General features: G+C 32.8%; 1 pseudogene; it reads right to left on the bottom strand.

Moving 5' to 3' along the window:
• Positions 1 to 1,662: 1,662 nt before the first annotated feature.
• On the bottom strand, positions 1,663 to 16,073 carry LOC123895874 (annotated as a pseudogene).
• Between the last annotated feature and the right edge of the window lie 711 nt (positions 16,074 to 16,784).

Below are 16,784 nucleotides of genomic sequence, written 5' to 3'. Positions count from 1 at the left end.
TGGTCTCTTATGCTTTAAAAGTTTCAAGTTGGTACCTCAAGTTTTTAAAAGTTTCAAGTTGGTCCCTGAAGTTTCTAAAATTTGAATTAGTTAGTCCTATAAAGATGATCAAATAGGGACTACTAACTAATTCAAATTTTCAAAACTTGAAGGACAAACTTGAAACGTTTAAAATACAAGGGACCAACTTGAAACCTAAAATAAAGATAAGGGGCCAACTTGAAAATTTTAAAACATAAGGGACTAACTTGAAACCTAAAATAAACATAAGAGACCAAATGTGCAATTAAGTTTTTTTTTTTAATTACTATATATGCATGTCATATATGGTTCAATCTAATCTTACTTTTTTTTATTAGAGTTTAAGCTTATACAAAAAAAAATATATTAACATTAATATATATATATATATATATAGTAAAAAAAAAGTGCCCCTAAAAAGTTGGTGCTTGTGCCACCGCTCCTCGCGAACACCCTCCGGAATCCCCTGAATAAAACTATTGTCTTACAAGTTGTCCCAGACATCTTACAAAATATACAGTTGTCCTAGACACCGTGTAAGACGTCCGTCCTCTGAATAACATAATTTCATTTTGTTTCTCGTTTTTATTTTTTTCTCTATCAATTTTTTATATAAGTTTGGTTTTTTCAAATTTGATTGAGATTAATTATTTGAACCAACTTATCTCTTGATTAGGATAGTTTGAATAGAGATTGATAGAGTATATGATGCTTACTTATAGGTTTGATCAAATTCGAATTTAGATTAATTGTGTTTTAAGACGCTTGTTCTTTCATACTTAATCAAACTATGCGATGTTTAATCAATGAGAATTTGGGTAGAAATAATCGATGCTTGTTCGGTTAATTTGTTATCAAACAAGAATATAAACGTAGAAGAATTTTTTTTAGAACCATTGGATTGGTTGTTTTTCTTTAATTGGATATATCGTTTCCAACCAAAATTCTCCGTTTAATTGTGTTATTCATCGTTCTTATTTTTGTTAATTATCAAATCAAAGGTCATTGTTAATACGTTTTATAATAATTATTTTTGAACGTATACGACAGTGAATAGGGATGTCATGGTGATGGTGAAGGGAGTATATGGCGACGATGATGAGCGTGTTGCCTACTGAATTGGTGATAGAGAGAGAACTTCAGTGAGAGAAATGAGGTTCACACTAAAACCGCCATGGGATGAATGAAGTTGAAGTGCTGTCAAAGAGATAGAATGTTCAGTTGAGGATGAGGCAAGAAGCTTAGTTGACGGCGGCGAGGAGAAGCCTATGCTTTTCATTTCTTTCTTAATTTCCCGATGAAAATAAATAAAATCATGATACAAAGATATTTAAAACACTCAGATAACCTTATATAATATGTATGATAATAAACTTATTAGCCAAATACTACAATTAACTTATCAGTCATCGGTAATAAACTATCAGCTATAAGCTATATGTCATCAACCATCAACTATAAACTACTCGTCATTAGCTACAGGCTAATTTTACCAAACAAAACCTAAATTTAATACATGTATGATTGTATGAAGAATTACAATATTCTTATGTATAAGCCTTGAAAGAAGTAACCGAAGTAACCTTATATAAGACGAGCCATTTTAATATATACTAAAACACAAATAAATATTAGCTATGATTGGTAGAAAACAGACATTGAACTTCAAACACTGGAAATTATTCATGTCACTTCTATTACAAGGAAGGTTTATTTTTGTTTGACAAAACAAGGAAGGTTTATGTAAAATATATTTGTGACCAATCTACAAACCATAGTTTGTCACTATTTTTTATCCTTTTAATGAAGTGACCTTGTAACAATATTTACGAGCACAAAATATAAAATAACACAAATTTAGCACCGCCAATGCAGCAATGATGAAATAGAAATACTCCAATCTTCCCTTATTAATATCACTATCAAGCCAATCTGATCCACCTTGTTTCCCTGTATAAGAATGCACAATGTTCACAATGAATGTGCTAAGGTTACTACCAACGGAAATATTGAGACATAGCAAAGAATTGCTTATACTTCTCATACTATTAGGTGATTCTTTGTTGAAAAATTCAGTGTATCCAACTGTTCCAAAAATATGACAAAATGCTATAAGCAAAAACTGAGGAGCTAGCCACATTACCGACATAGGCGCAACGCCGTTAGAATCTCCCATTGAAATTGTTAATTCCCTTCTTCTTTTTTCAACCAACCCTGCAACTACTACTGATAGAATTGCAGAACCATGTCCAAGTCCTATCCTTTGAAGGGTTGTTAGTCCTTGTTCTTGTTTTGTGATTTTCTCAAGTAAAGGTGAAATTACACTATCATAGAATGGTAGAAATATACCTATTGCTATTAATGTTATTACTGATAATGAGCCAGCATGTATTTCAAAATTTCCTATGTTTCTGTCCATTTTTAAGGCTTGTGATATTGAAAATATTGATAGTTGTCCTAGTGGAATGAAGACTATGATGCTTGTTACCCATATTGGTATTATTTTTAGCATGCACTTCAATTCTTCAATTTGTTGGATGCTACAAAGTCTCCATGGATCTTTGCTTGATCCATCATTGGTTAATTCATTCTCCTCAACCACAATAGCAGCTTTGTTTAAACAACTATAATAAAAAATCAAAATAAATATCAACCATTAAAATCATTAATTATAAGGTTAAGGAAGCATATAATATCCTTTGAAATTTCTACTAATATTTTAAATGTCATAATTAGATAAATGAAAGTATTTTATTAAGATCTATATTATAATATTTTTTTATTGAAAACTTGCTATATATATTCTTTGCGCAATTGCAGTGGTTGACCTCTCGAACCTTTTGTGACCCAAATGGAAGACAAACTCTCCATAAGAGATTTATTAAGGTCTAATTTTTTAAAGACATCAATTATCCCTTTTGACTTTTAGATTTATCTTTTAAAAATAATTGAGAGAAAAAACAAATTGGTTGAATCATCCGCGGTTGAACTCAGTTTAACCCGGTTCAATCGAGTTTAATAGGCTTAGATTTGACCGTATTTGAATCAATTGATAATTGGCGAAGTCCGATTTTTTCTTAAAAAATGACTATGATGCCATATAAGTGCTTACCTAAATTCTTTTGTAAGAGGCAATTTTCCGTCCGAATCATTCTGGAATGTAGGATCATAGAAAGCTCCTTCTGAATCCTCAAAAGCAGGAAGATGAAGGTGTTTCTTGTGTCTAGCTGCTACCAACACTTGAGCAATGTTATAGAATATACTTCCTTCAGGCTGAACATAAGAATAAACTCTTATACCAGCAAAGAAAATGATAATCGAAACAACCATAAACATAGTGAACAATCCATAACCAAGAGTCCAACTAACAGAATCTTCAATATAAACCAAAAGTGTTTGGTTTATCAACATAACTAGTGTTTGTGTGGTGTAGTACAAATTATAAAACCTGCTACTTCCATGTCTTCCTTCAGAAGTTGTCAAATCAAATTGATCAACTGCAAAGGGAATGCTGCAAGGTCTAATTCCACCAGTGCCAATTGATAACCAGAATAGACCAAAAATTAAGACCCGTAGTTGGAAATCTGTGTGGTCATTACAAATACCAGATTGTTGCTGTTGAATTGAGCATGGTGTTGGATGAAGTTCTGGCACCCATGCTGTTAGCATTAGTATCACCAATCCCTATAAGTAATATTATAAACAAAAGTTGAATTATATAATATGATAATCTAATGGTTTAATAACAAATTAAAGATGTGTTGAAATATCAGCAATTTTCCATGTTATTACAGTGTCATGGTTTAACTCTACAAACATTTTAAGTGAAAAAAATAAAAATAGATTCATTTAATAACTGATTTACCTGCTCGATAATATACACGAGTTAACTCAGTTAGTTAATGAAACCTAGAAGTATTAAGCATACTATAAACAGTGCCCCGAGACAATAATATATATTTTTTTGTTCAATCTCTCGGCCAGAGCCCAGAGCAATGATTAAGCATATTAAAAAGGAAATTTTATTTTGGAACTTGTGCATTTAATATCTTAAAAGTGTAAAAGGTTGTCTTACAAATATTAATTTTATCTTTTATTTTCTATTTTGGTATGCTTAACAAGTGTCTCAGAGGCATTATTTAGCATGACCTTATAAACTCAAATTAATGAAATGAAAACATACTATAAGACTAGCAAAGGAAGCAATGGCAATTGTAAGAAATTTTCCCAAGTAGGAATCAGCAACAAAGGCACCAATGAGAGGAACAACATTGGAGACAGCCATCCAAGTATTCATAATATTTGCAGCAAGAACATGATCCATGTTATAAACTTTCATCAAATACACAATAAAGTTTGTTTGCATTCCAAAATTTGCCAACCTCTCAACTGTATCATTTCCTGCACAAAATTCTTCATGTCAATCAATCATTTCCCCTGAGCACAAATGCACAATAAAAAAATTGAAAAAGTTTCAAATTATATTGCATATTATAAGAAACACACCTAAAATATAAGGCATAGCCTTCCATCCAGGCTTTCTTTGGTTAGTTATTGGATTTGACTCAACAAGAAGGGTTTCTTCAGCTAGCAATTTTTTCTTCAGCGATGGAATTGAGCACTCTCTACTCATTGTTTTTCTTGTTTTAGACTCAATGATGTTTTTGCTAGCTTTTGTTATAAGCAAAAATATATATAGCCAAATTTAATAAAAGGAAGAAAAACAAAATAGTTAAAAGATAAGATTTGATGTGCAATGCTTCTTTTGGTCATTGGATTCATTGAATAGCGCACATGTCAAAATTGATTTGGGTCAAACAATTATGAGTAATATTGATGTCTTATCTATTAAAAAAAAAGAAGTTTTTTGAACCAAAAAAAAAAATGTTTCTTTTGGTCATTGGATTCATAAATCCCTCTTATTCTTATTATAAAAAAAAAAAATACTTTTAGTGTGATATATTTAGTATTTTTTTTTAAGATCGATTGAAGAGGAAGATAAAATTAAGGTAATTCGAAAAATGTATTTTCACAAACCTTGTAATCTAGGAAGCACCGACACCTCTATGTTTAGGCGTGGCGCGGTGTCCGACACGTGTCGATGTTCGACACTTGTATGACCCTCGTCCGACACGTGTCGAATAGCTCATATCGATGTTGGAAAAAAAATTCAATTTTTCCTTTAGTTTGACACTCTTTTGATCGGTGTCCGACACCTGTAGGCTGTAAGACACTCATATGACACGTGTCGGACAAGTGTCCCAAAAATAATTATTTTTTCTTTGCTTATACTCTCATTATGCACATATCAGACATATCTACAAGAGTTAAAGATGTGTAGAAACAACAATATTGATCAATGAGGGATTGAAGACATTACATTTAGATTACGATATTTTTAGTTTTTTCGATCGTAGATAGATAAATAAAGGTAAAATACTATCATATCTTGTTTTAAAACTTTTTTTAAAAAATAACTTGCTCAAATTAAATTTACATGTATATATTTTGATTCTCAATTATATGGTTTCATAAATATGTAGCGGTGTCGGTATCCTATATTTTTTACATTAGCAGTGTCGCGGTGGCCGTGTCGTGTCGCGGTGTCCGTGTCGGAGTCCGTGCTTCATAGCTTGTAATAGCTAGGTTGACGCAAAAAACCAAGAAACTCAGGTGTAGCTTCTTTTAATTTTAGAAAAATAATTTTCTTTCATTTTCTCTTGTGTTCTTAGTTTAGTATTGTTTAGTTTATGTTTGTTGCTCATCATGTGTAGGTGTGAGTAGTTTATGCTTTTAATTTGTTGACTGCGATTACTGATTAACAAGTTATATCATATGTTATAGTGTATTTGTTGTTTAAATTAAGACAGGAAGATGAAGCACCGAATTGAATGGAGAAGTAAATGTATGTTTTGATCCTCTTTGTTATTACGCTTATTGTGCGTCTAGTAGTATGTGAGGATCTCCATCTTGTTTTAATCCTGGAAGATCCACATCCACATCCATCCAGCTTTGCCCGTTGATGACATGAATAAGAGTTGCCATCAGCGCATCTGTTTCATCTCCGGCAGTGATATGTGATACATCCAGAGTTGTATCCTGATCACACCTCTAAAATATGCATAATTTTAACAGTTATTTTACTTAATAAATTTTACTTATAGGTCAAGTTATTGAAACTAGCTATTTTACTACATTTTTTTATACCTCTAAAATATGTATGGTTTTTGTAGTAGTTTCACTTAGGATATGTTTGGTAAAAATAAGTTATAAGCTAGCTGATAGCTAATAAGCTAGCTTACGGCTGAAAAGCTAGCTTATAGCTGGAAAGCTGAAAAGCTAGCTAATTGAAATAAAGTGTTTGGTAAAATTAGCTTTTAAAGTGGTTAATAAATATAAAATGACATAATTGATAGTTAGTAGTTTCTTTTTTAGAGTGAGTAGTTATTAAATTAAAGGGTGAAAATGAAATAAAGTGTAAAAAGCTATAAGCTATAAGCTCAAACGCTACTTAAAATAGCATCTGAAAAAAACTATAAGCTAGTAAAAAAAACTTGTTACCAAACAACTCTAATTTTTTGAAACAAGCTTATAAGCTCATATAATAAGCTATAAGCTAACTTGTTTATGTTACCAATCACACCCTTAATGCAAGACACAGCAGTATGATGCATCAACCAATATTTGGTCTTTCCTTTTCCCTCTTTATGACCATTTACCCTTTTGTAACTCTTGTAAGCTAGTGAAGGGCCACAAAATTTTCATCACTTGTGGGTATACAAAGAGTCATGCTCTCATGTAAAAGACATTCATCATCTCTTCCAAACATTCCATATTATACTAAATAAAGTTTTCTCATTTTATTTTCTTTGTTCTTAGTTATTTGTTCTTCGTTTTAGTTTATGCTTGTGGTTATCGACCATGATCAAGATGAGTAGTCCACTTTACTTTAGAGTTGTAAGGAGTTTTTTTGGTAGAGGTTATGTGATTTATTTCCTTACTTTATTCTATGGTGTGTCTTGTATGTTTAATCTAATTTTATGTTTTTGATTTTTTTATGAACTAGTTAAAAGACCCTTTTTATTCGATATTAAGTTTCTTATTATATTAAGGTAAAAATTTATTTAGAATAAAATATTTAAAAATTTATTATATAATATTGTTAAAATATAAGTGAAACTTGTGTTGTGTTATTGCTTGTAAAATTTATTAAATGAATAAATTATCAATGACAAATAATGCTCTCGTGTATATATTTTAATAAAAAATTTAAAATTTGATTAGGATAATTTAGTAAATTTGATAGTAATTAATTTTATTATATATTTTTTATAATAACTTTAGTATTATATTGCTCAAAAAAACTTTATTATTATATTTTTTAATAATAACTTTATTATATTATTATTAAAAATTAGTACTAGTAACTTTGGTGGTAATATTGTTTGTTTATTTTTTATGAGAAATATTGTTTCTTTTTTTTTATTTTTTTTGCAAAAATATTGTTTATGTTTCAATTTTTCTATATTCCTATTTTTATGCATATTCATCTTATTTTTTCTATGGTTTTTTTTATTCCTATTTTTAAGCATAAATATATTTTTCTGTTTTGTTCTTATCTTAACCTGTTTTATTCCTATTTTTAAGCATATGATATTTTTATTGTATTTATCTTATATTTTTTCTATATTTTTTGTTTGTATTTATCTTATATTCTTTTTATATATATTATTAATATTTTTGTAGTGAAATTACAATGAAGGATATAAAACTTGCAACGTGATTAAAAGTAATAAAGATAAATTAGTAATTTTGGTGGTAATCGATTTTAATATATTAGTAATAGATAGATATAATGATAAATATATTCACATGTACGTAGATAATGACCGAAGGATCGAGAGGTGAAGGTCACCGTTGGAAAATTAAAAATTAGACAGGAGCAAAGTAGTCAGAGTCGAGATCGGGGAAGGATCACAAGATCATGAATCGGGGGATCGTAACACGGATCGTAAGATCCTACCAGATTCATAAATGCATAAATTTATGCATATATATATATATATATATATATATATATATATATATATATATATATATATAATAATAATAATAATAATAATAATAATATATATAATAATATATTTTGTTTTATTAATATCATTATGGCTTTTTAAAATCACATTAGTTTGTTAGTATTATTATTATTATTATTTTTAATCGAGCAGTCAGTATTAATTAATTATTGAAAAATAACCAAAAAAACAAGTTGGAAATAGAAAACCATATTTTTATTATAAAAAAAATAAAGGAAGAAAGAAAAGCGCATAACAAAATAAAAAACGTAGAACAAAAAAAAGCAAGTCTCTTGTCATTTGAACTTTGAGCAAATGGAAGTCTCTTAGATAGTGTTGGAGCAAAAGGAAGTCTCTTGCTAGGTGTTTGAGCATAGAAGTCTCTTACTAGTGTTTGAGCAGAGGAAGTCTCTTGCTTGGTGTTTGAGCAATTGTAATCTTGGTGATTATAGTGAAATATCGTGGAAGTGCAAGGGGACTAGACTTCTCTCAATTTGTGGGAGGAATCAGTATAAAATTGTTTTGTGTTCTCTTCTCTCTTTCTCTTAGCTTTTCAATATCCGCTGCAAATGCTTAACAAAACAACAGTTTCATCAAACTCTGAACTACTTCAAAGGCTGATAAGTTAAGTTTTCTTTAAATCAAGAAAAAGTAAACACAATTCAACCCCCTTCTTGTGTTTTTTCTCACCTTCGATATATAGGCCCATAAAGTTGATAATTTCTTAGGAAATTGAATAGTTACAACATAAGTGTCATTAAGAGTGGGAAAACCAAAATTTAAAACTGCCAAAATGCCTTAACAAAGCCTGTCACGGCCTTGTGGAGCACTGGCATGGCTGTGACAACACGTGTTTCCGGACATTATTTCCTCTTCTGCTATGTTTGTCACAACCGTGACAGTCATCCTAACCCTTGATGTTTGGTTTTCTCGCTCTTAAGGCAAAATGTAGTGGACAAAATGGCCATAATGCACGAAATTATTATTCTCTTCCTTTAAAACACATGATGACTTGATCAAATATCCATCAAAATAGGCCTAGAAAAAGCACATTTGTGACAAATGTTTCGCAGTTATGCTTGGGGGTAACTATCTGGCATGCTTGAGCACTACGAGCATGGTGACATGGACAGATGCTTTACGAACATGGTGACATGGACTAGCGCGCTTTACAACCGCGATGACAAGGAAAGTTGTTCACAATGCTAAGATACCTTTTTTACTTTCTTTTAAAAAGATAGGTTTTCACATGAGAAAAACACATAATTTGTGCTTTGGATGAAATCCATAACCTTGGGGTACTTTTATATTATAAGTAAATCGATCTTTGTTGCATGCTTGTTTGATCATTAAAAATCCAAAATAACCACCATAATCATCTTCACTATTTCTCTAATCTTTTTATATAACAAAAATAATTTTCCCATGTAAGATACTAATTTTGATCAATATCAATATAATATTCCCTCTACCTTGTTACTTGCAAGTCCACGTGGATTCGATACTCTTTATTACGAAGACATGCTCGTGCACTTGCGAGCTTGTCATGTCTGGGATGTAGGGATCATAATCAGGGTCATTTTCAGATGTGGTGGTCGGTGCTCTATCGTGGCTATCAATTTCATTGAGCGGCATGCCAAGGGGCATTTTCGGTTTGTCGTTGCGGAGAACGCCATTGTTTTTGTTGGCCATTAGTCGTTTTTGAGTAGTTTGAAGGGATTTAAGAGGAGTTTTTTCAAAAATTTAATCCTCTTAGCGGAACAATCCCGATGAACGGATCTTGATTAAACCATTAATCACAAATCAAAGAACACAAAACCACAAGTTTATGTGTTTACCTCTTGAAGTGCAGAACCTTTAAAGTAGAAACTGTTTCTGATCACGAGCAAAGCAAAGTAGCGATGCATCTACTCAGTCCACAGGAACAGACCTTCTCCGATGACCGGTGCTAGCCAATTCCACCAGAGATTCAGAGAGAACCGGGTTTTAGAGAGCGGCGGCTAGGTTTTCACTTTGTGAATTAGGTTAAGCTCTCTTTAAAACTTCATCACAAGGGTTCTATTTATAGAATCACTTGTGTGGTCATCAAGCCAAGCACTACACCGTACCTTACGGTGGACCGCATTTCTCTATTTTCATAAATTAAATAATAAGTCATACTTAATTATTTAATTACTAATAAGTCTTACTTATTTATTTCTCTCATCTATCTGTCCTTTGTGTGTGACCCTATAGGTTCTCGTAACGTTGACAATAATATTAAATCACATATTTAATATTATAAACAGTGAGCGGTATCTAGCAACACATCACTGCTACCCAAGTGACGAGAATGTCATGTGATCTGACGAAACCTTTCCGTGATAACGATCGTGTGTATAATTACCCCTTTGCCCTTATATCTATATTGAACACAAGACATAGATCGTGTCACCCTTGTATGGTTCAATATTTTATTTCTTGATCCCAGGATATACTGAACAACGAATAAGCTCAATATCTCATATTGACTTAGTTCGGCGTGGCCACGCATTTTATCAGTCATATTCCATCAAGAGGCCTACAGATATTGCTCCTGTTATGTAGGAGGGGCAAATTCCATCTAGGTCACTCATGTCCCTCAGCATGATTTGTGGAGTACCCATCAACCGACTTTATAGTCATCCTGTTACGGACAATGTTTGAACGGCAACTAAGTACTCTACTCCACATCTAGGGTCCATAGTGGTTTCAGGTCGAAGGGTGGTATACACCATTATCACTATGAGAATAACTTATGACACTTTTCATAAATACAATGTAGCATTCTCATGGCGGGTCAATCCAATATAAATATTACTCCTAATATTTATATCTATGTGAAGACTTGATATCTCATATCCATGACTCGTGAGATGAAGTCATCGGTCTACTCACATAATAGTCTCTATGTTTTACTGTTATCCCACATCACAGTAAAACTTAATTATGGATACTTTAAGAATAGTGTCATTATGTTTAATGGAGTCTCACTATTAAGTCACACTTAATGTTCCATTAACTAGACTAGCTATTCTAGGGACTTTATTAGTTTGAAACAAACATAATAAAGAAATGTCTTATTATATATATATTAAATATATAAATCAAAGTCATCATACAAAAGACGATTCTATCAAAATAGATTGGCTTTTAGGGCTTACTCCAACATAGTTTTGATCTTAAGTTTTAGGAAAATATAGGGGAACTATAGTTCTCACAGACGGCGACACTAATCAGAATCGACATGACCGGTGGTTCTCCTCTTCAATACTATGGTGTGAAGGGAGAGGGGGTTGTACCTGTAGTCGGACGCTCAAGTAAGTAAAAAGTATATGGGCCTTCTACATGAGAAAACTATATATAGCCTCCGACATTTGATAAGTGTGTGTATGTTAGAGGAGTAATTCTTAATAAAGGGTAAACCCTTGAAGGAGAGACCTCTTCTATTCTCACACATTCATTCAATCATATGTTCTACCTTTTCATTTGTTTCTATCAACTTTTTCCTTTAGATCCATAATCCACTGTCCACATCCCACTTTCTGTTCATGTGGTTTCGAAGTCAAATATTTTTAAGTGACTACCTTTTGTTATTAGCATTTTTCTTTTGGGTTTTACTTTTTGTGGGAACAGGGATACTGTGTTAGTCAGTAACCTAAATGATTATTCTACTCAGCATCTCATACCACTGCTCAAGCTATGAAGAAAGAAGAGATGTGGACAATCAGGTTTTTATTTATTTTGAAAACAAAAATCAGGTAATGATGCTGCTGACAAGAAGTTACATTTTCTAGTGCCAACAATCACTGTACTTAAAAAATAAAAGTAACATAAAAAGCACTTCAGGTTGAAACACATCTGAAAAGGATAGGAAATTTTATATGTAAAAAAATAATAGATATAAGGAAAAAGGTGGACAACAAAGATAGCTTTATTTACAATAATGTATGGTGTGGCCAATGCAATTAAAAATCATTTATTCTGGTAATTGTAATAGCACTCATTGAGTTAATCCTATAATTTGGAGGAAAAGAATAATAGGAAAGGATTCACTTTTCATAAGATGGACTCTACAGGACACGTTGGAGACCTTATATTAAATTAGAAGTTTTATTGATCAATTTTCTGAGGGCATTTATGTGACTATTTTTGTCCTGTAGCATTATCCATTGCAATTTCAGGCTGAAAACTAAGCTGGTCCTAAAGCTAAAAAAACTACAGAAGCCAGTGTAATCATTTGAAACTTCAATAGGAAAATGATGGTTAGTGCCATTCCTGAGACAGCGTTTACAATCAACTCATGTAGCCAGTGTAAACAAATCTCGGTGAAAATAGCAAACAACTTAAGAGAGTCAGATCAAACATATTTAAGACAAAGTGGACAGACTTTATTATTGAGGCCACAGCCCACAATGGGGTTACTACTGAGCCCCACAAAGGCTGATCATCAAAACAAGCATGAGAGAAAGAGAGAAATGCTGCCTGAATAGCAACATGAACAACACACTACCTGGATTAGCCATACGGCATTCTTACTATAAAGAGCATTGTTAACAAACCAACTTGCCAGCTGATCCCATTCGCTCTGTTTTCTTCCATAAACAGAGATCCTGTACTCGGCCATCTGAAAATTTTATATTTTACAGAAATACAATGAGATACGAATATCACGGGGAAAAAGTAACTTAGATCACTGTAAACCTTACCTGATATTTACTTGCTTCAAGATCCAACAAAACTTGCTTTGTTACTTCAGCCAGAAACCTTACTGCAATATGGGTAGTTTTAAGCTATTATGAATTCAAAAAACATCAACTAACACATTTAATAATCATTTGGAGTTGCTAAACTTTATACAATTAAATAATAGGTATCATTCTCATAGCTATACTAACCCTGGATAAGATTATCCTGCTTTAAAAATATCTCTCTGAGTCTACTCTGTCCACAAGGATTATACTTTAGGTTGAATTTGTCAAATCTATGAAATGTGCTCTTATCTGCATGGACGTCCAACAAATCCACATTCAGATCATATCTGCGTCATAATTTTAACTAATTAGAAATAAGCAGAAATGCAAGCCCGTAAGCATAAGATGATCTCATTCTTGAAGAAGCTAAATGAAAACATCAGAGGACAATGCATACCCAGTCAAATCCAAACTCTCAAACACCTCCTTAAAGCGTCATATACTTTCCATCTCTAAATATAACAACCTGAACACATAAGTTAATACTAATAGAAAAACATACAAAAGCTACTAATCTAAAACTACAAGAGGAAAAACGAAAAGAGGGGGAGGTAAGCCTACAGCATTATATTTCAAAATATAGTTATAATCTGAGAGCAGATTTTTACCTCATCAGGTTCTTTTCTTAACTTTGACTTGATGAAGCGAAGGAGATGCTTCTGATTCATGCATGCAGAATGATGAATGTGAGTATCAACTTTTCGGATATTGTAGAAGTCTCGGTGTGGTGCCCTTTTCTGGGCAACAAACTCCTGATCTGCATTCAGTAACAGATGAAGGCGGAATTTCTGTATAATGATCAGATAGATGTTACAAACAAACGCCACAGTAAAGCATAAAGAAAGCATGTATAAAGAAATTTGTGAAAACATACTTCCTCAAGAAATCGCAGTCTGTGGTAGCATGCAGAGCGAACATTCCCAATGGACATAACTTTGAGAATGTAATCCATATGAGTAAAAAAACTTGTTGCGCTTGCAACAGGGAATAGCTCTTAAGTGTCTGTGCACATATTCATATAAAGCTCAGTTCTTTGATTCTCGACAAACAAATATTGAAAATTAGATAGCAGAGAAATAATCATCAAAATGCCCTATTGTTAACACTCTGCATACCAGTTTTACTTGCAAAAACACGTACGACTCCATCTTCCATCCTAAAGTGGTGCTGTTTGCAATTTCAAAAAGCCAGTAAGTCGTAACATTATCAGACAAACACTTCAAAACATAAATGTCTGTTAATAACTCCAGCAGATTCCACTTGTATGAGGAAAATCTGAGTAACAGATCAATAATGGACAAGAAAGAAACTTACTCCTGTTGCTTCAACTGGTTCAAAGTGAAATGGATCAGAGTTAGTTTCGACAGGTTCAGCCTTCCATGGAACGACATTTTCCTTGTAAACATACTCCCTCCGTCCCAAAATATAAGCAAAAGCGGGTCAACAAAAGTGAATGTATCTGGACTAAATTTTAAACCAAATTCATCAACTTTTGTTGACCTATTTTTGCTTATATTTTGGGACGGAGGGAGTATGTCTTCCGCAAATCTAAGCATTCACGAATCATCTTGCAAATTTCCTCCTCTTCAATATTCATTGGCTCTGAACAAGACAATGATGCATTTAATACTGGTTCTTTCAACTTCTCCATAAAACGACGATAGAAAACGTATTCATAGTTTTGTTATCATTTAAAAAAGTAAGCACAAAAATGGGGAGCAAACAAAGTTAAAATACAATAGAAAAAGAGGATAGGAAAATGAGGATACATGCAGGATTAAATCCGAAACTATTTAACACGAGAGAATTTAGAAACAATAAGAATAGTAAGACAACGATAGGACTTAAAAGTACCGAGCATTGTACTTCTTGCCGACAAGACATTATTGACAAACACAAGATCATTCCCAGCTGCATTTACTGAAGTTGAATCTGCAATTGCACCGTTAATATTTGTACCAGCTCCTGCTTCTTTCGAAACCTCTCCAAACATCTGATTATTTGCAGCATTTACATCATCAACTCTGAATGGAACAGTTGAATTTAGTCCCTGCAATTCAACAACATCATGAACCACATAAAAGGCCGATATAGAAATAAATGTAGCATGAATTATGATACACCGAAAGAAAGCAAGGATAAGGAAAAAGATTTATTATCATGCACCATACCAATACTATCTTAAACTACCAAATCAAAAAAGCATCCTTGCAAAGCCTTCGAATTGTGAACCATCCAAGTATCATGTTAACATATAAAATGCAATGACTCTGGACCTCAGGTTCTATAGAGCCTAATTGGTTTGAAATTATTTTTTTTATTTCCTATGCTAACTTTTTGCTAACATACAAAAAAAGTTACACCTTATTTTGACTTTTTGCAAACGTATTTCGTCCCGGTGATCTCGGAGTGTTAATTCTACCAACAGAAGCTATCCTCTTATAAGAACTCGAAATCTGAGAACTCTCTGCAACAAAATTACCAACCACAAATCACAAATTAAAGCCAACATTTCAAGACTAAAAAAATCATACAAAACAGAAAATGTTTAGGTTTTTCAAATTCGCACCAAGCTTTGAACTCGTTCGAAGAGATGGAAGCCCTAACGGAACAGAATTAAGATTATCATGCGAAGACGAACGGTTCTTACGACCATCAGGAAACCATTCAGTTGCAGAAACAACGTCCGGCATGGAAGAAGAAACTCTATAGTTTCGAAGCAAGTTCGTATTCTCATCTAAAGACCTCGACAACGTTCCTTGATAATTTCTCGAATCGTTATCCGTTTCCGTTTCTCCGCCGTCGAACCCGCTCAGATCATCGCCGTAGTTCTCTTCCTCATCGGAGTTTGCTTCATCGGTTGTTACAGCAGGCGGTGCGCGACGGATTTCGACGATACGGTGGAGGACATGGTCGACGGTGCGGCGGTGGATGTAGAAAGCGGAAATGGCCATGAAAGAGGCTCCGAGTAACGCGGCCATAGCGAGGTGGAGAGATTGTGGGAGTGATGTGGAAGATGAAGGATCCATTGTTAGAGTTTTCTGATGATGAAGTTGAGTTCGCTATGTGTTTGTGTGAGTGTCTCAGTGACTCACACTTCCACTGATGAAAGGGTTTTTGTTTTCGCGCAAGTTCGACCTAATGAAAAATCGTTAAATGGACCCGTGAGGTAGTTTACGTGGCAAAGCTTTATGCGTCTGTTTGTTACGAGAGCAATGTTGTAGAGAGAGATATCAAAGAGAGAAAGAGAGGAGAAACTACAATTTTCTATTGTTTGGCATGGGCAAGAAAGAGGGAAGAGAGACAAAACTGAAGTGAGGATAAATGGAATCCATTTTAGTTTTACCCTGTGACTTGAGATTCTTCAAATTCATGAAAATTTTCTCTAATAATTACTCCATCTATTTGTTTTTAAGTGTCGTTTTTTACCATGACACACATGTTATCGTATAATTTTGATCACTACTATTTTTAATTATCTATCATAAAAAATTATTAAAATTTTATAACAAATTGAATAATATTCTATTTGCTAACATTTGATTTTATACATTAATAAAAATTTATGATAAAAGTAGATTATGCGAATAGTGGACGGTGATTCAAAATGACACTTTAAAAAGGAATGGATGAAGTACTATTTTGAATATTCTCTCTAATATTCATTTTCATCACTTTATGTTAGAACTATTTTCAAATGGATCATCCACGTTAATTTTAATCAAAGAGCGCGAGTTTTAGCGACGAGTCTTTCTTTTTAGATTTCCTGAGCTTCTCACGCACCCCCTACTTTCCATTTACACCCCTCTTACTGGTTAGGTTGCGAGAGTATAAGGTACCGTTTGGCCCATTTTTTTTAGGTGTAGAAGCTATTTTTATCATAAAGATAGATATAGGGTCCGTTTGGCTTAGTTTT

This window comes from Trifolium pratense, linkage group LG7, assembly GCF_020283565.1.
Source record: "Trifolium pratense cultivar HEN17-A07 linkage group LG7, ARS_RC_1.1, whole genome shotgun sequence".
Taxonomy (NCBI): Eukaryota; Viridiplantae; Streptophyta; class Magnoliopsida; order Fabales; family Fabaceae; genus Trifolium; species Trifolium pratense.
This window is presented reverse-complemented; position numbering and strand designations above follow the sequence as displayed.